Source organism: Ambystoma mexicanum, chromosome 6p (assembly GCF_040938575.1).
Source record: "Ambystoma mexicanum isolate Mex_15411 chromosome 6p, UKY_AmexF1_1, whole genome shotgun sequence".
Taxonomy (NCBI): Eukaryota; Metazoa; Chordata; class Amphibia; order Caudata; family Ambystomatidae; genus Ambystoma; species Ambystoma mexicanum.
This window is the reverse complement of record NC_090935.1, coordinates 1394890937-1394918800: the sequence shown is the minus strand read 5'-3', so window position 1 is coordinate 1394918800 and position 27864 is coordinate 1394890937.

The window sequence follows — 27864 nt, the reverse complement described above, 5'->3', positions numbered from 1 at the left end:
CCCCCCTATGGAATGCAAATATAGGTGTGCAGTACATTGCAGACAATTCCACTGTGGTTGCACAATATGTCACAGCCTACTTAACCAAAGCAGAAAAAAACAGGGCTCCAAGACCTCTGGGATGGCATATCATCTGACAAAACAGTATCACAAATATTGTACAGTTTAGGCATTAAAATGCTCTGCCATAGAGAATGTGGCTGCTATGAAGCAGCAGACTATTTAACCAGTACTGCCTTGTATGGACAATCTGAAAATATAGTATGTCTAAGCCTTGGTCCTGCTAAATCTAGAAAAAGAGTTCTGAAATCATATGAAGACATAGAAACAATAGCCGGAAAATAATCCCAACAGCCAAGACATTTTGAAAAACAATTTACTAGACACATACTACCCAGACAGGAGTACCACTTTGGAAACCATGTGTCTATACCACATAGCCCAAAACTTCACATACAAAAATAATACTAAACCAGATGAGAAGAAAGGTAGATACAGAGTGGACAATTGTGAAGGCAGTTTAGTGAAACTTACCAAACAAAGCTTAATTAATCATATCAAAATGTCATTAATAACTCCTCAACATAAAGACCTGTATTACATGTCCCTGCTACAACGTTTTAAACCATGGAGAAAAGAAGAAGATTGACTAGATACCTATGACTCCTATGAAGATGCTTTCAAAGCAAATGAAAGCACTATAACAGACGTAAAATTTACACAGTATAAAACAATGTTCCACAATGAACAGCAACAAGAAGAAGCACTCCAGGCCCAACGAGCTGTGGACACTCCTGACAGTACTCATCCTTCTGTAACAGGAAGCCAAGAACCACTTAGACAGCCACTAATAGCAAATGAGGCAGAATTAGCCATGACAGAAGTAGAAAACAGCATGTGTAAGTATGAGCAATCTACAGAAGACTTTGCTGTACTAAAATCAGAAACTTAACAATGAGCAGCGTTGCATTTTCCAAGAAATAACAAAACAAATTGAACATGGTGTGCAGCATGAAACTAAAAATTGTACCTGCCAATACTACAAACCTATACTGCTGTACGTAAGTGTCAAGCTGGTTCAGGCAAAACATTGTTTATCAAAATCATCAGCGAGTTCCTCCAACAAATGACAAACAACAAACTGCCAGCTGTTGTAACTACCCCCACAGGTTTAGCTGCCTACAACATAGGAGGTGTCACTCTGCACCCATTACTACTCATTCCAGTAGAACACCAACACAAATTAGACTATTAAAAACTGTCTACAGAAGCTGCAATGGAACTACGCAGAGTTCTCAAACAAATGAAAATGCTGCTAATAGATGAAGTAAGCATGATTTCCAATCTAATGTTAGCCTTCAATCACCTCAGATTACAAGAGGTCCTGAAAACAGACTATGAAGGACTCTGGAGGAGAACACATTATAGTTTTCGGAGATCTTCAATTGACACCAGTTAAAAGTGAACCTATTTTTAAAACCTTAGGTCACAAACTATGCCATAAAACTCTTGGCAGCATAGGAAATGTCATCCTTTGGCAACATTTCCAATACAGATAATTAACTGAAACATGCGTCAGTCTAAAGACCTCGCATATGCCAACATTTTGAAAAGTATTAGAGTTGGTGTACTATCTCAAGAAGCACAATCTATATTGAAAACCATGCACATTCATGCACTGTATGGCCATAATTCATGTGCTACTGATGTCATGGAACAATTAGCACAAACAAATGTAAACTGTATGCGCTTGATGCCAACTCTTGCAACTCTTGCAACCTGTTCAAAATTTAATGAAACAATGTTAAAAAAAGAAATGCAACCAATACTTGAAATTTGCTCCACAGACAAACTGGATGTACATGGTATGACATACCCATGTGTCAACAAGCCACAACAAAGCTAAATGCCTTAGGAAACTCTTTCGCTAACACAGCTGATTAAAATCATCTTTAAACTGTAGAGTAATGCTTAAACATAACCTTGATGTGGACCAAGGACTAGTTAATGGAGCCCACTTCCTTCTTTTCAAAGACATGTATGTACGCAGAGAACACCATTCACAAATCACAAGATCTTACCGTAGATTGCCACGATTGTGCCATTGACACACCATTTGGCACCCATCTTGGACTATTTGGGACTCATTTGTTTCCGTAATACTCCCTGGACAACACCTATTCATATTATTGTCTTTACTTTCCGTTTGCAAGGCTTTTGGAACTTTCTTATTTACTTTTACAAACTACATGTCCCATAATGCACCTTCTGGCAGTTACTATTCCCTGGCTATTCCAGTTCTAGCACTACAATCCCCAAAAGTCTTAGAGAACAGTACAGCTTTCGCTTTACCAGGACTAGAGAGGGAGGAGGCCAATTACATTCAGGTGTTCTGCTCCAGGTGCTGCTAATTAGCCTACTTTAGCACAGGGCAGGTCAGTATTTAAGCAGCAGCACAGGTCTCTTGCATTGAGCTTTCTACCAGCCCTTTGTTGCCTTGTTCCTTGGAAAATTGATGTGTCCTGTGGTTTCCAGTTCCTGCTCTTGTTCCTGAGCCCTGTGCTTCCTGCTTTGCAGCCCTGCTTCTCAGCTTTTTCTCCCCTGCCTTTTGGCTGCACTTCTGGTCTTTCCATACTGCAGCCCTGCTTCCTTGTTTGCAGCCCTCTATTCCCTGGCTACAGCCCCCTTGCTCTCTTCCTTGTTTGAAGCCCTCTTTTTCCTGGCTACAGCTCCCCTGCTCTCTTCCCTGCTTGCAGCCCTCTGTTCCCTGGCTACAGCCACTTTGCTTTCAACCATCAATTATCCTGTTCCTTGCCGTGTGCTGCACCCTCTACCCATGATTACTGTCCTTGGCTTCCTTGAGTCTTCAGTCCTCCCTTTTTTCATCCACTTCAGTAGTACTGTTCCTTGATTTGTCTCTGCTAGCTTTCTCTTGTCTTTCCAGCCCTGGTTACTGTTCTTGATTCCCATGTTCAGTTTCCAGTCTCCATTCCCTGCATTTAGAGACTATGTTTCTGCCCTTCCTTTCTTCCAGTTCTCTGTCCTGAACCTTGCTCTCTTTGACTTCCTTTTCCCTGGCTATTTCTGTTCTTGTCTTCACTTGTGCTTTATGTAATTCCTATGTACAGAGTTTGGCTGCTGGGTTTCCAGCAGGCAATCTCTGCCCCTTCCCTTGTCGCGTTTCAGTGTTGTGCTTCGTGTCTTTGTTAACAGTGTACTGGTTACTGTTTCAGGAAGCAATCATTGTTCGGTTCCTGCTGGACCTGTACAGGCTTCAGTCTTGTGAGTACTGTTACCTTGTTCGTGCCTTAGGGTTCAGATACAGGCACCCACTGCTGTTGCTCCTAGCCATGAGCATTCAGAGTGGGCCCCTGTAATTGCAATCTATTCAGAAGGCTGGAGTTTCCCAAGTTCCGTGGAACACTCTTCCCCCATTCTGCGTATACCCCAAGAGGGAACCAAACGTGTTTGTTCTCTTTGTATTCCCTGGCCCTTTTTGTTCAGAGCCTCTGTTGCTTATCCTTTCTTGTCTGCAGGACTCCTTGTAATTCAGCTTCTTGTGTGCCTTTCTCCCTTTGGCTTAGTGGGCACGCCTCTACCCTCAGGCCCTGCCTGACAGAATGCAAGAGCAACATTATTCTGCTTTCCCAGTAGGGATAGGCATATTTAAGTCTACGGTATCTGAATCCATGCAAAGGAAACCCATGCTTAAGACTGTAGGTTCACGCACCTTTGCTAAGAGAACTGCTAGTCTTAAGGAGACATATATTCAAGAAAATTACTTTTTGCGTGATGCTTATTACACACACTGGCTTAATGATCCAACAATGTTAGATAACAATGGCATATGTGATTATTACCCTGAGCTACTATCTACAAAGGAATTGCAAGATGAAAACTACTTTTTACAGACATTACTAGCACAGCCCATGGGAAATTCCTCTAATAGCTTTTGTGCTGCTAATGCACACATCAAGTCAGAACCTTATGCCAATTCTGTACTTACCTCTCAGAGCCTGCATTCCACTGAGCCTCTCACAGAGCACACTACACTCCATTTGAATCTACTTGAATCTCCTTCTCCAGGCACTTGCCTTACCTTAGAATGCATACCACAGCAGTACATTAATGGGATCCCTGTTGCCAAAGTAATTTGCTCTAGATCAGCATGGCTAGCTGCACAGTCACCCCAGATTGCTAAAAACACTGATTCAACACCGACATGATACTCAGTGTTATGATATTAGTGCTGCTGGCCCTGTGTACAAAAGACCAATACAGGTCATAGGATTTCTTAATACCTCCCCAATAACTACTAACCAAAGTAACACAAAGGTTAGTTTTCACATTTCAACACCTTGCTCTTCTGCGACACCAGAGACTGACATTGTAGGTCTGGAAGATGTCACAGGAACATATCAGTTCGAGAAACAGCTTGTTGACCTTAGAAGACCAACTGAAGACCTCTATGATGAGTTTGTCTACTTGCATAACAGGAATCTAGTAAGGGGCCACAATATACCAGACCATGTGGCACTATGTAAAACACCCGACATTCTGTCTTTGAATATCGACATGGCAAGGCCATGAATGGTAACACAAAACTGATACAGACCTATACAGAGCAGATGGAAGACCTGAACTTGGCATATGCATACCAGCTACAGCTTAACACAGCTCATACCCTTACCAGCCAAAGTAACTAAGACTTGCAGAACTAGTGAAGAATTCACTTCTCCAGTTGGCCAAACAGCTCAAGCTGCAATTTCACCACAAGCCAAGTGTAACCTTCTGAGTGAAGATTCTGCTGAGTTGCAAGACTTGCCAGTTCTTGCCCTTGATGTCAGTCCTTCACTCACACTTACAGCCTCTACTGAAGCAACCAAGTCAGATATGTACTCTGCTTCTATGGACATTCCAGCACCAGACCATGAGTCAGACATTGAGACCCATCTTGAACTTAACCCAGCACCTGTATGGAGTCCAGTTCGGTCATCAGTCGAAACCCCAGATTCATCAGTCAGCCTGAGCGTACAAGACTTTAAAGCCAGCCACCTGAAAGCATACCCTTGCCTGATACTACGCTAACCAACAGGGAAGACATATACTTGAACAAAGCTGTCAAATACCTATTGATAAGCACAGACATTGTTGTCATGCTTCTTGAAGACGTTCCTTCCGTTCACAAAGACTGTATAAACCTCCAAGGGAATCCTAATCTACATCCCTCAAATTACCCTGTTGTGCAGACAGATACTGAGGTACCTGAGTGGATAGTGGATGCTGTTCCTTTCAAGAACCCTTCCAGGTACATGAATGCCAGTGAAGATTAATTTATGAACAAAGATGCACCCTTGTTTATACATTGCAATGAGTTTCCTGTCTTGCCTGATGTGCCTTCCAATAAGAAAATCATGCTGACTATCAATACATTGGAACATTTGAAAGAACCCCTAAAGCAACCAATTCAGCTGTAGCCCTGGTTCCACCTATCAGTGTTATACCATTGCCAGCCCTACAGAAAATCTCTTCCTTCAGAAAAGAAGAAACAATGGAGCATGCAGCAGAGCTTCACAGTTCCTCAGTTCATGGACGCTTTGCATTGTTGTGTGCCTCTAAAAACTTGTCTTTCTTGGATTTAAACACCAAGGTTCTACAGGATGTAAAAGTGTCCTACTTGAAAGACTCTCACCTTGAAGTCTTAAACAGGGTCTGGTTCATCATGATGTGCTATCACAATATAAGACCCATCTACAGTGAGACAGGCCTTGGACTCAATCTTCTTTTTGGTCTAACTACATGGGGCCTGGGGAGGGGTATACTGTCACAATTGTGCCACTGGCGCACCAATTGGCACCCATCATGGACTATTTGGGACTCATTTGTTTCCGTAATACTCCCTGGACAACACCTATTCATATTATTGTCTTTACTTTCTGTTTGCAAGGCTTTGGAACTTTCTTATTTACGTTTACAAACTACATGTCCCATAATGCACCTTCTGGTAGTTCCTATTCCCTGGCTATTCCTATGCAGCAGTTCTAGCACTACAATCCCCAGAAGCCTAGAGAACAGTGCAGCTTTCACTTTCCCAGGACTAGAGAGGGAGGAGGGCAATTACATTCAGGTGTGCTGCTCCAGGTGCTGCTAATTAGCCTACTTCAGCACAGGGCAGGTCAGTATTTAAGTAGCTGCCTGCAGGAGCACAGGTCTCTTGCATTGAGCTTTCTACCAACCCTTTGTTGCCTTGTTCCTTGGAAAATTGCTGTGTCCTGTGGTGTCCAGTTCCTGCTCTTGTTCCTGAGCCCTGTGCTTGCTGCTTTGCAGCCCTGCTTCTCAGCCTTTTCTCTCCTGCCTTTTGGCTGCACTTCTGTGCTTTCCATACTGCATGCCTGCTTCCTTGTTTGTAGCCCTCTAGTCCCGGGCTACAGCCTCCTTGCTCTCTTCCTTGTTTGAAGCCCTCTGTTCCCTGGCTACAACTCGCTGGCTCTCTTCCCTGCTTGCAGCCCTCTGTTCCCTGGCTACACCCACTTTGCTTTCAACCATAAATTATCTTGTTCCTTGCTGTGTGCGGCACCCTCTGACCATGATTCCTGTCCTTAGCTTCCTTGAGTCTTCAGTCCTCCCTTTTTCATCCACTTCAGTAGTACTGTTCCTTGATTTCTCTCTGCTAGCTGTCTCTTGTCTTTCCAGCCCTGAGTTACTGTTCTTGATTCCCATGTACATTTTACGGTCTCCGTTCCCGGCATTTAGATAATAAGTTGGTGCCCTTCCTTTCTTCCGGTTCTCTGTCCTGAACCTTGCTCTCTTTGACTTCCTTTTCCCTGGATATTTCTGTTCTTGTCTTCACTTGTGCTTTATGTAATTCCTATGTACTGAGTTTGGCTGCTGGGTTACCAGCAGGCAATCTCTGCCCCTTCCCTTGTCGCGTTTCAGTGTTGTACTTTGTGTCTTTGTTAACAGTGTACTGGTTCCTGTTTCAGGAAGTAGTCATTGTTTGGTTCCTGCTAGACCTGTACAGGCTTCAGTCTTGTGCATACTGTTACCTTGTTCGTGCTATAGGGTTCAGATACAGACACCAACTGCTGTTGCTCCTAGCCATGAGCATTCAGAGTGGGCCCCTGTAATAGCAATCTATTCAGAAGGCTGGAGTTTCCCCAAGTTGCATGGAACACTTTTCCACCATTCTGCGTACACCCTAAGAGGGAACCAAATGTGTTTGTTCTCTTTGTATTCCCTGACCCTTTTTGTTCACAGCCTCTGTTGCCTATCCTTTCTTTTCTGCAGGACTCCTTGTAATCCATATTGTGTGCCTTTGTCCCTTTGGCTTAGTGGGCACGCCTCTACCCTCAGGCCCTTTCTGACATAGATAAAGCATTGATAGACATTGGTAACACAGTGTTTAAAGAAGGCATGAACTATGTAGCACGATCACGCTTATGTACACTTGACAGACTATTTCTAATCAACTTTGATGCAAGTAAAGTAAATTCTGATATTCCTTGCATTCTAGAATACAATCGACTATGTTCACTCTACACTCCTCATCTGAAAACCTATCCTGAACCGCAGAAAGCAAAACTTTGTAAAAGAAAACTACTTCACTTTCAAATTATGCAGGATCTCACAGCAATTCCTTCCAAAAAATTAAAAGAAGCTACTACTTCATCAAGAGCCACAACCAAAGAAGAATGTACCGCACAAAGTCAACTACCTCTTCAAAGAAAGTACGCACACTCTGAACAAATGACTTGGACACAGAACTGTGAGGTCAATTCAAATTTTCAAATACATCTATTGTAAATTTCTACACAAATGTAGCAATCAATATTCTATTCCAATTGCCACCAATTATTGGCAACATTTACTTACACGGCACCGACCAATTGTGTTTGCAAATGTTAGTCCTTCATAGAAATGCAACCAACAATCCTGACAACACTTACAGTGTTTCTGGAATAAGGCAGGTATTGGACTAATGTGCTGGAAGGGTCAAATTCACTATAAACAGACAGGAAGATCCACAAGAATTTCTTCTGTACTTACTACAAGTACTAGAAAACAAAAAAATACCTATAGATGAAATCCTCCAGATTTCCTAGATGTGGAAACATGCATGCACTCTTTGCAGCCATGTTTCACAAGAAGAAGTACCTAATGAACACTTCATATATGTAGCCATACCTAACTGTGAATCCATTCCATTTCAGAAACTTGTAAAAAATGCAAACCATAGCAGATTATGTACTACCTGCAATTCAGATAATCACTCTACCTTACAAATACAGACACATAGTAAATACGTAATAGTAATGCTTTTACGTTACGATGCACATGGTACCAAAAACTACTCTAAGCTGACTGGATTCACACATGGTCAAGTATCACTTAGTAAGAAAACCTTCACAACAATAGGTATAATCTACCAAGCTGGAGCCACAACTAATGCAGGTGACTACCCTGCATATATAAAAAAGAATTGTAGATGGTTCGAATGTAATGATACTACCATTACTGTAAAACAGATATTACCAGCAAATCTTGTGAACGCTTACTTAATGTTCTTAAAACCAAAATGTAATACGTAATCTGTGTATGAACATAAACAAAACTTCAACTTCAAAACTATGCACAGTTAGAATACGCCAACAGGTATCTAACTGCCCCAAGATTAGTCAACAAGCAAACAGATAAATGAATACCACTTGAAACAAGAAATAAACAGTTACAATACGCCAACAGGTACGGATCTGCCCCAAGATTCTGCAACAAGCAAATAGATAAATTAATACCACTAAAATGAAACAAGAAATAAACAGTTAGAATACGCCAATGGGTTTCTAACTGCCCCAAGATTCTACAACAAGCAAACAGATAAATTAATATCACTAAAATAAAACAAGAAGTAAACAGTTAGAATACGCCAACAGGTATCGAACTGCCCCAAAAATCTGCAACAAACCAACAGATAGATGAATACCACCAAAATAGAAAAACAAATAAACAAATAGAATACACCAACCAGCTATCTAATTGCAACAATAGTACCACCACTTCCAAATCAAAAACCATGCACCTAGTCAATTCCTCCTACTGAAATCAAGGAAAGAAACATATTGTACCACAACACAGAAAGGTTTTTTTAAATCCAGCATGGATTTTTTTTCCCACAGACCCGATGATTTAATGAACAAACACAGGAACTGAGCAAATTGCACAGTACACTGGTTTGAACTATAGCACTTCTAAATTACTAACTATGAGGGTCGACAAAATACAGAAATCTCTACTATGCAATGCAATACTCATTGTAAACTACCTATAGTAACATGTGATTTTTTCTTTTATAACAGTGATTGAAAAACAATGTCTGCTCCAACTACCCATGTCATGAAACAACTGCATACAACATACAACCACAAAAAGTCAAACAGTAAGTATATAACAATTGGCCTACGGAAAATTTGAATGGACCTGACAGTTCTGTGTCCAAATCATTTGTTGGGAGTGTGTGTTGCTTTTTTGAAGAGGTAGTTGAGTTACTTTGAGTAGTAGATTCTTCTTTGGTTGTGGTCCTTGATGAAGTATTAGCTTCTTTTCCTTTCTTTTGAGGAATTGCTGTAAGGGAAGGAAGAAAAAATGGGCGGAACCCTCTTTTTTGTTGGGGGCCTGACTCTAGAGGGTTGAGAGGTATAGAGATAAAGGGGAGTAGAGTCAGCGGCTACCCAGGCCAAAGTTAATGTAGTACAATGACAAGACAATGTTAATGTATTGTGAATGTAAACAATGCATGGAATAGTTTGTCACTATTTATTTCCTACTAATCCACCGATATGCAGACTATAAATGTACTTCAGTATGCATATATTATGTGCCACGGCACATAAAGAATTCTGTAAATATCTCTTCTTGTCAAAATAAATCTTCCTGTTTTTTGTACCTTATGGTGATCTCTTTTTCAAGCTATTATTCTCCTAGCTCTCCTGCAAGGAGTATTGTGACCCCCCTGTCACGCCTTTGGCCTGGGTAGCCGCTGACTCTACTCCCCTTTATCGGAATGGCTGTTAAGGGCCTGTATAGATTGAGTCTGAAATAGTTTCCTTTTACACTGTTTTGCTTTTTGCGCAACAGGTTAGGTTTTTAGATGGGGGTGTAAAGTGAACGCAGTATATTGTATTCTAGAATGCAAGAAATATCAGCATTTACTTTACTTGCATCAAAGTTGATTAGAAATAGTCTGTCAAGTGTATCTAACCGTGAATGTGCTACTTAGCTCATGTCTTCTTTGAAGACTGTGCTACCAATATCTATCAATGCTTTATTTAGGGTAAGACCTTGTGGTTTGTGAATGCTGACTGCGTATGCTAGAGTTAGAGAAAATTGTTCTCTGCGTACATACCTGTCTTTGAAAAGAAGGAAGCGGGCTGTTGTGCGTCCTATTCTTTTAACTTTGGATAGTTTGTCAAAGAGAATGTTGACAAATGTAATGTTGTTGTCACGTGGGTATGTTTGAAAGCCAACAACTGTACCAAGTGCTCCATTGACTAGTCCTTGCTCCACATCAAGGTTTTGTTTGAGCATTACTCTACAGTTTAAAGATAATTTTAATATTTTCTCCAAACAAGCTGTGTTAGAGATAGAGTTTTCCAAGGTCTTTAGCCTTGTTGTGGCTTGTTGACACATGGGTAGTGTCATACCATATACGTTGATTTTGTCTGTGGAGGCAATTTGAACTATTGGCTGCATTTCTTTTTTTAACATGTTTAATTAAATTTTGAACAGCTTGCAAGAGTTGGCATCAAGGACATACAATTGACATTTTTGTGTGCTAATTATTCCATGATATCAGTAGCACATGATATATGGTCATACAGTGCACGGATGTGCCTGGTTTTTAATATAGATTGTGCTTTTTGGGATAGTACACCAACTCTAATACTTTTTAAAATGTTGGCATATGTCAGGTCTGCAGACTGATGTATTTTTTCAGTTAATTCTCTGTATTGGAAATGTTGCCAAAGGTTGACATTTCCTATGCTAAAAAATGTTTTACGGCACAGTTTGTGCCCTAAGGTTTTAAAAATAGGTTCAGCTTTCACTGGTGTTAATTGAAGAAGATCTCCGAAAACAACAATGTGTGTTCCTCCAAAGAGATCTTCGTAGTCTGTTTTGAGGACCTCTGGTAGTCTGAGGTGAATTAAAGCCAACATTAGGTTGGAGACCATGCTCACCTCATCTATTAGCAGCATTTTCATTTGTTTGAAAACTCTGCGTAGTTCCATTGCAGCTTCTGTAGAAAGTCTGTAATAGTCTAATTTGTTTTGGTGTTCTACTGGAAGGAGTAGTAATAGGTGTAAAGTGACACTGCCTATGTTGTAGGCAGCCAAACCTGTGGGGGCAGTTAAAACAGTGGACAGTTTGTTGTTTGTCAATTGTTGGAGGAACTTGCTGATGATTTTGATTAAGAATGTTTTGCCTGAACCAGCTTGACCACTCACGGATAGTAGTATAGGTTTGTAATCACACCATGTTCAATTTGTTTTGTTATTTCTTGGAAAATGCTATGCTGCTCAGTGTTTAGTTGTGATTTCAGTACAGAAAAGTCATCTGTAGATGGCTCATACTGACAAATGGTGTTTTCTAATTCTGTCATGACTAATTTGCTATTAGTGGCTGTCCAAGTGGTTCTTGGCTTCCTGTTACAGAAGGTTGACTACTGTCAGCAGTGTCCACATCTAGGTGGGCCTGGAGTTCTTCTTTGTGTTGCTGTTCATTGTGCAACATTGTTTGGTACTGTGTAAAGTTTACATCTGTTATAGTGCTTTCATTTGCTTTGAAAGGGTCTTCATAGGAGTCATATGTATCCAGTAACTCTTCTTCTTTTTTCCATGGTTTAAAAAGTTGTAGCAGGGACATGTAATAGAGTTCTTTATGTTGAGAAGTTTTTAATGACAATTCGATATGATTAATTAAGCTGCGTTTGGTAAGCTTCACTAAGCTGCCTTCACAATTTGTTACTGTGTGTCTACCTTTCTTTTCATCTGGTTTAGTATTGTTTTTGTATGTGAAATTTTGGGCTACGTTGTAGAGACACATGGTTTCCAAAGTTGTACTCCTGTCTGGGTAGTATGTATCTAGTAAATAGTTTTTTCAAAATGTCTTGGCTGTTGGGATCATATTTGGCTATTGTTTCTATGTCCTCATATGATTTGAGAACTCTTTTTCTAGATTTAGCAGGACCAAGACTTAGCCATACTATATCGTCAGATTTTCCATACAAGGCAGTACCGGTTAAATGGTCTGCAGCTTCATAGCAGCCACATTCTCGGTAAGAGAGCATTTTTATGGCCAGCTGTACAATTTCTTTGATAGCATTTTGTCAGATGATATCTCATCCCAGAGGTCCAGAAGCTCTGTTTTCTCTGCTTTGGTTAAGTAGGTTTTGACATATTGTGCAACTGCAGTGGAATTCTCTGCAAGGTAACTACACATATTCATGGAATCCAATAGGGAAAACCCGCACACGTCAAAACACACGCACACGCACAATTACGTCCGCCACACGAAAGCAGGCGTAAGCACCCTCGCGCAGCATAAAAGTGCATACAAACAACAAACAAGCATATACAGCTACGCTGAATGTCCCGTTCCTCGCAGCAGTGATCGTGGGATACCGCAGGAGGAGGAGAATAGCGAGGCCCCGCATTTATTTGCCCAGGAACAGCCTTTTTGGGATGCCTGATGACCAGGTCTATGGTAGGTATAGGTTTCCACCTCATATCATCCTAGAGCTGGTCAGGGAGTGGGAGGATAACCTCACATTGCCCACCCTGTGCTCCCAGGCATTGAGCCCCTTGGAGAAGGTGCTCAATGTACTGCATTTTTTGTCCACTGGGTCATTTCAGCGGACAACTGCCATAGTGGGGGTTCTCACAGGCCACGCAGTCACGCTGCCTACACCAGGTGTTGGCAATCATCACTGCATGCCCCTCAGTCCGCAGGCACATATACATGCCCAGAACAACCGCAGAAAGTCAGGCCGTGGTCCTGGACTTCTACAGGGTGGCACACTTCCCCAAAGTGCTTGGTGCCATAGATTTCACCCATGTGGCCCTACATCCACCTAAGGCCACAGAGCACATCTATCGAAACCGCAAGCACTGACATTCCATCAATGTGCAGGTGGTATGTGATGCCAAGGGGATCATCACCTCTGTATATGCCAACTTCCCTGGGTCCAACCATGATAGTTTCATATTCAGAATATCCGACCTGAGCCGGGCCCTGGAAGCTGGGAAGCATGGAGACACATGGCTCCTAGGTGAGTACAAATGCCTGTGAACATGCATACATGTCACACACAGACAAATACAAAAGCCCCACTAATGACAACTATTATGACCTTACCAGGGGACAGTGCCTACCCTCTGAGCACCTACATGATGATGCCCATACGGAACCCCACCACACCACCCCAGGTAAGATACAACTCAGCCCATATTGCAACTAGGGCCATAGTGGAGCACACATTCGCAGTGCTCAAGTCACTCTTTTGCTCCCTTGACCGCTCTGGTGGCCAGCTACTATATGCACCCCCAGTAGTGTGCAAGATCATTGTGGCAGCATGTGTCCTGCACAACGTTGCAACACAGCATGGCGTACCGGTGGACATGGTGGTGCCCCCACATCCCCAACTACATGCACAGCCGCTGCACATGGGAGGGGAGAGTGCATGTGGCGAGGCAGCCCGTACGCAGCTTGTGGCCACATTTTTCACCTAAACTCCAACCCCTGCGGAGTGCACACAGGCCTGGCACATACCAGGTCACAATCGATGATGACAAAGGGACAGTTAACTGTCACTACCTTACCACCCTGAGAAGGTGTCCACGGAAGTGACACATTGTGTGCATCCCTAGATACTTAAACACAGCCAATCCCATGTGACCAAAGGGAACACATTCAAGGCATTCCCCCCCTGGGCTAAACAGGGCATGAAAAGACTGGCATGCCACCCAAACCCTCCCAACACTCCTCGACCCTGACTGCCACACCATACCATGGCATGCAACGTGAAAACATCCAACTATATGTACCACACATGACACAATAGTCATGAAGTGCCATGTAAGAAATGTAAGTAGTCACAGACAATGATACCTCACCTGGAATCGGAAGAAAGGAGTGACCAAAATCTCACACCCAGAAAATGGTGCCACAAATGCATGCCACCAGTCGTTTAAGCAACAACAGTCTGAATACCTTTCGCCATGCACACTGGACAATAGCAAATGGCCATATCAAACACTGCACACTGCACAGCACAGTGAGTGTGCATTGCATTGGTGAAAACACCTCTGCATCAGTTCAAAAAAGGCATACAACCAAATATCACCCTTCCATGCATGTCCACGAATAATGACTCGGAAGTGAACATGGATTGTTGTGACACAGCATGCATGAGAAGGCAATCTGGGTGCAATGTATCTGGGGGCGGTGTTGCCTAAGTGTATATGTCTATATGGACATGTCTTGAATACATGATTGTGAAATGAAGTGAATGCCTGTGTCCCATACACAGCACATATGAACATAGCACCAAGGACCCCCCTGTGTCTCAAACCTCACCAATCCTCCAACACATAAAAATAAATCACCACATTGCATCAGCCATTGACCAGCAGAACATATCATGTACAGTGTACACCAGATCGGCAATGGCAAACAGTGACCCCTCACTGAATCATTGAAATTGATGAAATGAACAACACACAAACTTCATCAAAGTGCATCAATGAGGGTGTGAATAAGGGAGAAGAACAGTACATTCCTACATGTCCTTCAAACAGTCCACAGTGTGAGAATGAACTGGAAAAGCAAAGTACATATAATAAATGCCAAGCCCAATAAGGGAGAGCCTAGGAACGGATTGCAGGATGACATAAATAGCATCAACATTCCCATGCCTGATGCGAATAGTCGCAGTGCAGGAGTCACATAAGGAGGGGATGGACGGAAGAGGATGTAAGAGGTGAGGAGAGTAACGAAACAAGTGACAAACTATGGTAGGTCTACAAAGATTCAACATAGTGCTGGGGAGGCGGAGAAGAAAGAAAGAAGGGAAAGGGGGAAGAGATGACCTGTAATCAGTGGTGGAGGGACTAATGTTCAAATAAGCTGTCAAAATAATACTGAAAATGGTGAAGGTGGGGCATGGAAGGACTGAGGCAGAAGGGCAAATGTCTGCAAAGAACAAGCGCCTATGTATCACCATGGTCAATGGCAATTGGGCTAGTGGTTGAAAATGACAGCCAGAGTACAAGGAGGAGGCCACAGGGGGTGGAGAGGGAGGAGAGAAGGTAGGAGGGGGCCAAGCTCAAAATGACCAATGGGGGAGATGGTGAAAGAAAGCACTCAAAGGGGGCAGAGGCAAACCTGCCGGTAAGGAGAGTAGGGGATGTGATGATGAACGGGGGAGACAGAGGGACACTGACAGGGGCAGGGGAGACAGGGCGGTCTTCAAGTGACTGGGAAGGCCTGTGGACAGGTCTAGATAGGGGCCTTTTGATAGTGGTGGCAGGCTCAAGCATCCTGATTGGCCAGATTGTCACAAGGGCCAAGTGCAAACAGTGGGGGGGTCAGGTCCAGGACACAAACTGATAATTAAAATGACAAACAACATAATCATAACTCAGATGTCACATCCAAACACCAGCCATGGCTGGGAAATGGCCAAAGTGGTGCTAGCAAGGAATGGGCGGTTGTGGAAATGTGTGGTGACAGGGGTAACTCAGCGTGCAGCCTTCATGTGGCATATCAAAATCACTGGGAAAACTGTCCCAATTCCACATCCTCAGCACATGGACCCATCCCATCATCAGTGTGTAGTATGCAGACAAAGGGTGCATGGTACCAGCTACAGCAGGAAGTGCATCAACATACACATTCAATACATAACAAACATATCAAGCAACATGATGAAATGTACAGTCAGCTTAATACTCACCAAAGTGAACTGCAAACATGCATAGGAGAACCCATCTGGAATACTCACTAGGGGTGTACACACAAGTAGAACTGCAGGCTGGCCACAGATTTGATGGAAGCCCAATGCCCATGTGTGATATGCTGTAACACTGAGCCATCCTTACGAGCCCATTGAAAAGGGAAGCAGGAGTAGCATATGTGTCAGGACCCCAAGCAAAACACATATACAAGACAAGGCTGAATGGGCCCAGCAGGAACATACAGTGGATGCCTTCCGATGCCACAAAGCACCACACTGTCACATGTACGCACAATAGACAAAATAAAAAAGAAAAAAATAGAATTTGAAAGAAAATACAAATACATTCAAATAATCTATTGAAAGAAATAAAATGAAAAGAGTAACGAATTAAACAAAACCAAAATCAATAAACTAGAAGAAAACCTAAAGAAAACATAACAAAAATAAAACTAAGTGAAATCATCGAAAAATAATAGCAAAACAACTGAAAATTCAAATCAAATGAAAAATGTAGATGAAAAGATAACATACTTACCAAAATCCATACAATTTTGATGAAAAATCAGAAATATATTCAGATTAAAAAGTGCTGGAAAAAAGAAAAAAAAATGTGCAGAAAAAAAATCAAAAATGCCCATATGTGACCCGGGAGGTCGGGGGGGGGCACCCAGGAGGGGGGAGGTACAGGGTGCACCTCTACACCCACATGTGTAGATGTTGAGATAAAAAAGAAAACCTCACTGGGCTCAGTGCCTGCACGGCCCGACCTATGTGGGAGATAGGTTGTCATCGTCACCATCTGGATCTGAATCAGAAGGTGGAGGTGGTGCAGTTGACTCACCACGCCAAGCCACGCCTTGCCCCTCAACGGCAGCAAGTATGCAAGTCTGGTAAGCCAGGTCCTGGCGGGCAATGAGACTGAGGTCAGCATGCATTACCTCACGTGTCACATGTGCTTCCTCCTGCACGGAATGACGTGTGAGATGGAGTTCTGCTTTCATGGCCTCACATGACAAACGGAGTGACTCCCGGCTTGCACAGAGTTCAGCCGAGATGGTTCTTTCAAGCTGTGCAAACCTGTCTTCTGTTTGCCTACTCTGATCCATCATGAGGTCAGCTAGAGTAGATCGGAGGGCTTGTTGTTCCACCCTCCAGGGCCTCACGGTGTGCCTCTGCTTGAGCATTAAGTGCTTCACGCAGCGCTGCCATTTCAGCCCGGCATGCCCTGTCATACGCCATCATGCCCAGCCTGAGTGAGCGGCACGTGGACTGCGTAGCCCACTGATGGAGCACCATTTTCCTAACAGAAGGGAGGATGGAATGGGCCACACTTTCCATACCTTGAGCAATCATCTCAACTGGTCCCCCCTGTTGCTGTGCTATGGCAATCATGGAACGCTCCCAGTCAGTTCACCCTGGTGCCACACGGCCACCGCGTTTCCAGACACCCCACCTGCTGGGCCCAAGGAGACGTGGTCCTTGCTGGGTCAGAGCCACCTGCGGCTGCAGGACTGCCTCCCTCCGTCGACCTGGTGTCCCAGGAACATGGCCAACTGGTGTTGAGTGTGACCGTGCACCCGTAACCACCACAGGTGGACATTCCAACCCTGCCAGGCCCCCTACTGCACGTGTTGCAGACAGAAGACCATCCGACACAGGATCACCTACCGGCGATGACACGTCATGATGCAGATCCGGCTCAACATAGTGGTCAGAGGATACATCAGAGCCTGACTCAGAGTCCGCTCTGGACATGATGGCCTGGAGCACCTGTGGGTTTTCGTGGGCTGCCACCCCACGACCCCCACTGGTGCCTGGTTGGTCATGTGAACTGACCACCGTGTCTGGTATGACATCTTCATCCTCCACCGCCAGTGCGTCATCACCTGCAATATAAAAAGAAACACTAAAGAACACGCACGTCAGTAGCACATACCACACACATACATTTCACAACATTGACAGACAAATAATGAAACAGCCATGTCACAAGCAAATCAAACCCCAACATGCATCCAGTAGCATTGTAATGCAGGGCCATTCCAAAAGCAGTAAAGGATGTGTGCAAAATGTGAATGCAACACATGTATTGGATGTTGCACATCACCAGCATCACACACAACTTCTACAGGGCATACATGCTAATCAAAAATGACAGATGGTAACAAATAGTTGGCACCTAGCATACGCATGTGTTACCACACAGATAGACAGAGCTAGAAATGTAACCGAACACACCATGATACATATAACATGCATGTTCATGTGTAGCACTCTCTACAATCAACTATGCACAGTACATGTGTCATAGGAAGCATCTACACTAGTGCATTTCAAAACTGTGATTGTAATAACTGTTGCATAAATTGGACTTTTCAGGAATAATACTCTCCCTCTAAACATGCACGCACTGACCTGTTCCAGTAGATGTGTGTGTTGAATATGAGTGGCCACCTGGAGAACCTCTTCCTGTCCCTAGAGAAATGACTCAGGAGGGAATGAGCTCTCCAGGGAAACCCTCTGGGGGAAAAAACCCTGATCGCCTCAGTAGATGTAATCTTCTATGTTGCACTGGATGGGGTGAGTTTCCGTTGCGATTCCAGGTGACTGAATGCAAATACAACAAGGAAATAAGAAAGGTAAAGATTATAGAACAATAGGTTCAGGAATAGAAATGGGGTGAAATGATCTGGATATAGGATAAGGAAATATTTACCCTATGGAGATAGGAAATGTGCAATGAAGTATTCAGAACAGCAAGAATACGGATTCCTTCTGAATGATTGAAATATAGAAGAAAGAAGGTTGAAGGTATTGAGTCCCCCAAATGTCGTGGTATGTTAAATCGATTGGAAAGGAATCTAAAATACCTGCGAAACAGAATTTAGTCGTAAAGAAATTACGGGCAATCCTAGTTGTGAGAGTTCTGGAATCGGCTGTGAGCCAGAAGAGATAAGAAGAGACGTGATGAGAAGAAGGTAGTGCTAACTAAGGCGTCGGAGCTAAACTAAACATGCAAACAATACCTGGTAAGAAAGTTCCCCTTGTGGGATAAGTCGGAAATGGGTTCGGAGTGAATTGCCGGGTAATGTCCGGAGAGACTGGAGCGATAATGCCGGCCCAATGTGTCCCGACTTGAACGAAGGTAAGCGATCCCGGATGGCTAGCAAAGATTCAGGTCCGATTCGACCGCTGGCTCGAAGAGAATGGGTGTTAAGTGGCGAAGCCTCAATTCCGGAGGAGCGGGTGGGAAGCTTTGAAAACAGAGAGACAGAAAAGGGTAAGAATCGAACAATGAGAGCTATAGCAAGTAGTAAAGCCTAGGGGTGAACTTACGGAGCGCTGATTGTAAGGAGTAGCAAAGCACTTGAGTGTTGTTCCTGTCGGCAGATAACCGGAATTTGGTGAGGGGGCGGAGCCTCCGTTGCAGGCATCCACTGCAAGGCTGGAATGTCGCTACCTGCCGGAGCCGCCATCTTGGGAGAAACAATGGCTGCCATACGTGCCTGTGACCATCGGTGCCACAAATACCATCTCCTTCTGTGAGATATGACAGTGATGGGAGGGACATGGTGACATACATGATAGGTCAACATCACACAGCACCATCATAATTGCACACGTACACAAGTGGATCAGAGCGCAAACAAGCAAAGGGAGGGGATCAAGGGAGAAAACAAAATCAAAACAACTATCAAACTGGGCACAGTGACATACAGAACATGCTAGGGCATGGAGAAGGGATAAAGGGTTGAAGACCCAGGAAGGGGGAGAAGGGGAATGTGCCAAACAGAACAGACCAAAGAAGGCAAATGAAGTGCAATGATAGAATGTCCATTCAAATAGTGGTAGTGCAGCCAGCAAGTGGCAAGTGAAAGATGATGAGTGCAGACAAAGAGTGCTGGATTGTATGGGGACAAGCACTGGACCCCGGTGGGGGAGGGGAGGAGGGAGGCATACCTATGAAGCCTCACACAGCATAGAAGAACCTGTGGTGTGGTTAATTCACGGATCGCCTGTAAGATAACTCCTTGACTTTATGCAAATAAAGCTGATGTGGCATTAAGATTTCCAACTTTAAAATTGTGTTTGGTTGTTATTTCCAGTAATGCATCACTGCCGGGTGCAGGTGGGGGGGCGGCCAGATTGGGGCAGGCCGGACAGGGTCAGGGTGTGGGAGGATGGGGAGGCGCGGCAATGGGATGCCCCTGCTATGGTGGGTGAACGCACCAATGCAGGAGGTATGGCGGGCGCCGCCCCTTAGTGGGGGTTGCCCAGCCAACCTCCTCCCCATCCTCTGAAGGAGGGGCTGGGCCAAAGGAGGGAAGGGCCCGCCACTGGGAATTGGGAGGATCAGCACCGGAAGGAGAGCTGGGGCAAGGAACCAAGCGAGAGGGAGGGCTTATAAAAGCCCATTATGAGGTATCTCTCTCTCTCTCTCTCTCCCTCGCGGTATCCTGCTTCGAGAGGGTGGAGGCCGGTCGATTATTGAATGAGACTGTCACAGTACCCCAACCTTGAATGAACCAGAGCTTGACAGACTGTAAGCATGTAGGAGAATGTTAGGGAGGGCACAGTACCGTTGAGGTGGTGGAGCAATAAGTTAATCCATTCCAAGATACATCACAAATGTATGTGTAAAAGGGATGTGTTGAGTCAAAGGTGACCCAGAGGTTCATGGCCTTGCAGGTGGAGGCAGGAGGGAGGCCAAGTGGGGCTGGCCAGAGATTGATTGCAAAGGATGGAAAAGGTGCATCAATGAGGAGGATGTCAGTCTTGCTGTCATTCAGACAGAAACTGTTGTCAGTACACCATATGCAAATGGCAATGAGCCTATCTGAAATAAGGGAGGGACAAGAGGTGACCAAGGGCACGCAGGAAATGATTTGGTTGTCATCAGCATAGCACCAGAACTGGTATAAAAAAAATGATAATACAGTAGTCAAGTGCTGCCAGGTTCTCTTTGTGAATTGAGGACGAAATTCAGACCCCTGGTGAACAACACAGGTAGAGAGGTAGATTGAGGATAGGTAAGAGGCAACTTGTAGCTGGTCGGGTCACACATGCCAAACACACTTGTCATTGAGTTGCACGCATCAATACTCACCAGATGATGCATCATAGTCCATCCTATCTCCTACTCCATGGATCTGTTCCTCAGGGATGAACTCTGAAGCGATGTCCTCATGCTGAGTGAGTTCATCCTCCTCTGATGGTGGCCCACCACCAGTCACAAGAGACATGGAGTAATTGGAGGCACGCTTTTGCTTAGCACTGCGTTTGAGGTCATTCCAGCACTTGTAGTAGTCCTGAGCTGTGCGCACCTGGAATCCCATGGATGTCACACCATCCGCAACACGCTGCCAGTGGACCCAACGTGGTGATGTTTTGTATGGCACTGTGGGCCCACAAGCATATCGCTTTGGTGTTCCGACACGTAGCCCACAAGGAAGTCCAGTTCCTGATTGCAGAAAGGCTTCTTCCTTGATGTGCCGGAGGTTGGGGCCATGTCTGGGGTCCCAGCCTCTTGTGCAGGAGCCCGCTTCCTCCTTTTGGACGATGGTACTGACCCTGAGGGGGCAATTTGGCCCTGTTCAGTGGGGGCAGTAGCGCTGTTGGACTGGACCAATGCAGTGGGTGTTGGTATGAGGACAGAAGGTCTTGCTCGGGTCAGAGTCACTGCCAGGGTAGTGTTGGCTGCATCTGCACCTGCAGCTACCACCACCGGTGGGCCTGTGACAGCAGAAGTAGATTGCTGTTGGGTGATATGGGTGCCAGGATGTGATGCAACAGCTGCATCACCAGTAAACACAGGGGGTGGTGGCATGTCTGCACCAGCACATGGCTGTGTATCCTGTCCCAGAGGGGCACCCCTGCCTCTTCCACCCCTGTAGCCAACCTGGCCACCCTGGACTCCCCGCCCTCCCTGGTCTACGCCCCCATGTGCCCGACCACATCCAGTCCTTGGAGGACGGCCAACTTTGACACCCTTAGCCTTTGGTGGCCTCCCAACCATTGCACCGATGGTAAATGGGCTATGGGAGGTTCACTCAACAATTGTCCTGGGCAATTGGCTAGAAGGGGGCATGGTACTTGATGTTATGGGTACCCAAGTGCCCCTGCAAGGCTGTCTGTGACCCCTGGGGAGAAATGATGGGTCACACAACGCTTAGGCACCCCCTAAAAAAAAAAAGTTAAAATGAGATCATGCTCACCACTGATATGGGAGGCCTGTAGGCAGTGCAGCAGGGAGGCAGGGTGAGCAGGTACCTGATCCGATGGACAGAGTGTGTGCAGGGGCACAATGCCAACAGAGGAAACTGTTCAGCTGGGTAGAAGAGCGGCTAATGCAGGAGCAAGAAGGAAGGTGTTGAGGTGCTACCAGAGGCAGATATATCTCCCCTCAAGATTCAACGAGGCCAGTTGGCAGTTCAAAAGTGAGCTCCCAGCTGTACACACAGATCTGCTCCTACCTCATTCATTATATTTTACGACTGAGCTTGAGGGAGTGTGGGGTAGAGGATGAAAGCACTCAAGGGGGGATGAATTGGTAGATGGATTGTGTAAGGTATCTCCTACCCTGACTTCAGTGCCAATGAAGTTGGTATCCTGGTGGAGCAAGTCCTGGGGAAGTATGATTCCCTCTTTGGAAGTTCACGCGCCAACAATAAAGGATGGAACAGGATCTGGATGGACATCGTGACTGCCATCAACATGGAGGGGGTGGCAGTCCGCGACATTCAACACGTCCGGAAGCACTGGGAGGACCTCAGGTCCAGGACCCTCAACAAGGCCCAGCGCCTCTTGAAGGCAGCGGATGCTGAGGGGTGCCGGGTCCACCTAACCAACAACCAGATGAGGGTCCTGGAATGTATACACGCAGTGCTCCACCTCCAGGTCCTTGAGAGGCAGACCCGTCTGGAGTCGAGCGGTAAGTGTACATGCGTACTGATTGGACGCAGTACATGTTGAGGTGTGGCAGGAGTGTGCAGGTTGCACATATGTCTTTGTAGGGCCATGTATGGATGTGTATATACAGGGACATGAGCCTGCCGCATGTGAGTCCTCTCATGTGTGAGACACATCGATGGTGTATGTGTTGGTAAGCATGCTGGCCAAATGCAGGTGTGGGTGCACACATTTTTTAATTTCTGTGTATGTACTGTGGCAAGACTGTGGTGTCACACATGGATGCTGCTTCCACCTGCATGTATCTGCACTATGTACATTTGCATGTGTGTGTATTTGACAAGTGTGCAACTGTGATACACCATGGATGCATGTGAAACTGACATGTGGGAGGCTGATTGCCAGATGTGACATGGATGGCAATGTTTTCACTGCGATAGGTGGTGGAGATGTACAGATGCATGTATGTCTGGTGGTGTGTGTGCATGTGTTCTGCACTCCCCGTGTTGCATGTGACGTCAGGCTCACCTTCAGCTGCTCATGCTGTTGGTTGTGTATGGATGGTGCTGACTGGTGCAACATTCCTGTTGATTTCCTCATGTGTGTGAATTGAAATGACATGTGTGTTGTGGAGTGTGATGCCATGTCTGAAGTTTGACACTGCCACTCATGTGCAACTGTCATGTGTGTATCAGACCATTGTACAATGCCCTGATGCCTGTGTTCTATCTCTCCCTGTCTGCAGCGTCAACTGATTAAGAGGGCGGAGACAGTGCTCTGGAGCAAAGAGGCAGGGATCACACCGCCAGCCAGAGACGCAAGGCGCGGCTCCCCTCCCATGTTGTCATCTCGTCGGGGAGTGAGGAGTCTGGTGCCACGTCCGTGGCCGCAGCTGCCGAGGGTAGGTCCAAGAGGCGGAGGTCGGAGGTGGACTCCTCGGCAGCAGAAGGGGCAGCTGAGACCCCACAGGGTCTGATGGAGGAAGATGGCACCGAGTCATCCAGGTTGGTGGGGGGTTTGGTTGAGGAGGAAGCCGTGGAAGGGCCACACACAGGGTTTGGAGTGGGGATTCCGCTGGTGCTAGTGGTGCAGTCTAGGGGCAGGGACATGAGGCAGCACAGGCTGCCGCGGAGTTGCCTGTGTGTCATCCTGTCCCCGATCCTGTGACTGCATCATCCGGCACCAGCAGGGATGCCCACATCCAGACCCGTTTTCAGGGAGGGAATGAGCGCACAACAACTGGCCTTCCTCTCCCTGCGGATGTGGCAATCCGGGACAGTGTTGAGCCAGTCCTGGCTGGGATGGCGTTGCATCAACGGGGCATGCAAGATGACCTGCAGTGTTTTCGTGAAGACACTGCATGTCATCTCGGATGCCTCTTTGAACGCATCGGCCCACTAGGACGGGTCACCAGTGCTGGATTCCTCCGTGTGCTGGACCTTCTTCCGACCCCCTCCTCACCTGAACCCCCTATGCGCCAGTCGGCCTCCGTGCCATCTTCCGGCCCATGTATCACCTGGGTACCCTGTGGAGCTGCCTCTGACCCAGAGGCCAGGCTGGTGGAGGACACATCCCTGCCACAGTCGGGAGTCGGAGGTCCAGAAGGGGTGGCCACCACAACAACTGCACCCCAGCAGGAGGAGGACATGCAGGCTTCAAGAGGCAGGGCACAGGCACAGCAGCAGCAGGCTCAAGGTGAGAGCGATGATGGCTCGGGGCCATCAACATCAGAGGGGCAGGCATCGGCCGGAGGGCAGGAGGACTCTGGATTGGGAGTGTCTTCCATGTGGCAGCGGTTGGGCTAGCACATAGATGTGGAGCGTCAGTGGGCGGAAGAGGCATGGCTCACTATGGTCAGGACAGAGAACTCCATGTGCAGGGCGCTGAGGCAAGCCGAGTGCCTCGAGGCAATTCACAGGGAGTTGGAGGTGGACATGGCTCTATCCCTGCGAAACCTCAGGGCCATTGAACAGGCCCGCCTCTAGGACATAGAACAGGAGTTCGATGATGCCCTGGCCCGGGAAATCAACAAGTGAGCCGTAGGACTTGCCCGTCGCCATTGTATATAGTTAGTTAGTGTTAGGTTTAATTTATGTTTTTCTTTCATTTGGGGCACTTTGACTATGCCCCACCTTTTTGTAGATAGTTCTTTATTAGGTAGGGATTTTCCTAGGTTTCCTTTCAACTGTTGGGCTCATGGACCCTGGTTTTTTTCTTTGTATATAGTTGAAGACTGCTTTTCTCAACATTTATTTTGTGTTTACCATGGAGCAATGGATTTTTCAGATTTTTTTTCTTTGGATTTGGTTTGCTGGACGGACACTTTGGACCTATTTTCATTTGGATTTATTTTGATTCTGCTTTCATATGTTTTTTGATTTCATTTTTTGGAACATGCAGCATTTTGTTTGTTATTTCCATTATTGTGTGATTTCATTTAATTCCCTTGCTTTTGTGTTTAATACATTTCTTTCATACTTCAATGTGTGGTATTCTCTCATTGGTTTCATGCATGTCACGATGTGGGTTCTCTCATTCACTTGCACCCATTGTGTGTGTGTGACGGACATGTATTGATGTGCATACTTATCATTTGAGATGTATCATGTAATGGGGATTTCAATGTGGGGTGATGGAATACTTGGTTCAGTGTTTGGACTGGGGTGGCGTGGGGTGGGATTTGGGTGGCCATAAGGGCTGTGATTGTGGATCGTGATGATGTGTTGGTGGGGGGACATGAGTCGGGGCCTGCTGGCAGGTGCCCCTCACTGCTGGGTGGATGAGTGGGTGCAGGGGGACATGAGTTGGGGACTGCTGGCAGGTGCCCCTCACTGCTGGGTGGGTGAGGAGGTGCAGGGGGACATGAGTCACGCCCTGCTGGCAGGTGACCCTCACTGCTGGGTGGGTGAGTGGGTGCAGGGGGACATGAGTCGGGGCCTGCTGGCAAGTGCCCCTCACTGCTCGGTGGGTGAGGGGGTGCAGGGGGACATGAGTCGGGGGCTGCTGGCAAGTGCCCCTCACTGCTCGGTGGGTGAGGGGGTGCAGGGGGACATGAGTCGGGGCCTCCTGGCAGGTGCCCCTCACTGCTGGGTGGGTGAGGGGATGCAGGGGGACATGAGTCGGGGCCTGCTGGCAGGTGGCCCTCACTGCTGGGTGGGTGAAGTGGTGCAGGGGGACATGAGTCGGGCCTGCTGTCAGGTGCCCCTCTCTGCTGGGTGGGTGAGTGGGTGCAGGGGGACATGAGTTGGGGCCTGCTGGCAGGTGCCCCTCACTGCTGGGTGGGAGAGTGGGTGCAGGGGGACATGAGTCGGGGCCTGCTGGCAGGTGCCCCTCACTGCTGGGTGGGTGAGGGGGTGCAGGGGGACATGAGTAGCGGCTCCCAAGTGTGCTCACAAGTGCATGGTGCCATGTGGGCTGCCTGCAGGGCATGGGGAGGGGGGAAACCGCACACCCGGGAGGGCCCAGGATGCCAAATCGCATATAAAACTCCCCAAACAGCCCTGAATACATGTACCCCGCTCACACAAGGCCTATCACGTGTGTACGTTCCCGCGCACCCCCCAGATACACGTAGCATGCTTGCACAGGGCCTATCGCATGTGAAAATTCCCGCGCACCCCTGAAATACATGTACCCCGCTCATACAGGGACTCTCGCGTGTGGTACTTCCCGCGCACCCCAATACACATACCCCGCTCGTACATGGCCTCTCGCGTGTGGTACTTCCTGCGCAGCTCCCAAATACACGTACCCCGCTCGCACAAGTCCTATCGCATGTGTAACTTCCTGTGCACCCCCAAATACACATACCCCGCTCGTACAGGGCCTCTCGTGTGTGGTACTTCCCACACACCCCCCGAATACACGTACCCCGCACGCACAAGGCCTATCGTGTGTGTAAGTTCCCGCGTACCCCCCAAATACATGTAGCATGCTCGCACAGGGCCTCTCGCGTGTGGTACTTCATGCGCACCCCCGAATACACGTAACCCGCTCGCACAAGGCCTATCGCGTGTGTAAGTTCCCGCACACCCCCAATTACACGGAGCACGCTCGCACAGGGCCTATCGCGTGTGAGAATTCCCACGCACCCCCCAAATTCACGTACCCCGCTCGTACTGGGCCTATCGCATGTGTAACTTCCTGCACACCACCCAAATATACTTACCCCTCTCGTACAGGGCCTATCGCGTGTGTAACTTCCCGCGCACCCCTCAAATACACGTACCCCGCTCGCACAGGGCCTATCACGTGTGAAACTTTCTGCGCACCCCCCAAATACACGCAGGCACCCCATCCACCCTGGGCATGCCCCTCAGGCAATCCACACCACAGGGGGGTGCTTTTTGTACGCAATTTATCTACCACAAGCGGGTACGTGAATTCTGGGGCGTGCGCGGGGTTTTACACGCATTTTCGTTGTTGGGGAGCTGTATGCTGCTTCACTGGCCTTTGCGCCATGTACTGGATTTTTGTACTGTTCATGGCACACGGGGCGTGTTTGGGGGCGTAACTGGCGCTGCTGCAGGGTCACTGCGCCACTCTGCGCCACGGCTGGTTATGGATGTTGTAATCCATGAATATGATGTGCGCTGAAATGGGTTTTGGCGCACGCGGCTGGTGCAGACTACAGCACACGCACACTGTGCACCAGCCGTGTGCGCCACTTGTGCGCTGATTTCTATGAATTACCCCCTATGTCTAACTGAAGACATGAATTTGTTTACTTGACCTGTTGTTGAAACTGGTCTAGGGAAACCAAAGCGGCATTTGGTCCAGTATTTCCCTTTGTTTTTATATTTGTGATGACAATATTTCCCACATTTGTGTCTTTGAAATTGTAAAATTTGTGCATGAAGGTCACTATGTGTTGTTTGTGAAGGGATTTCACAAGTGACATTTTTTGAATGAACTGCAAAACAGTGGCATCGCTGTCTTTACCAAAT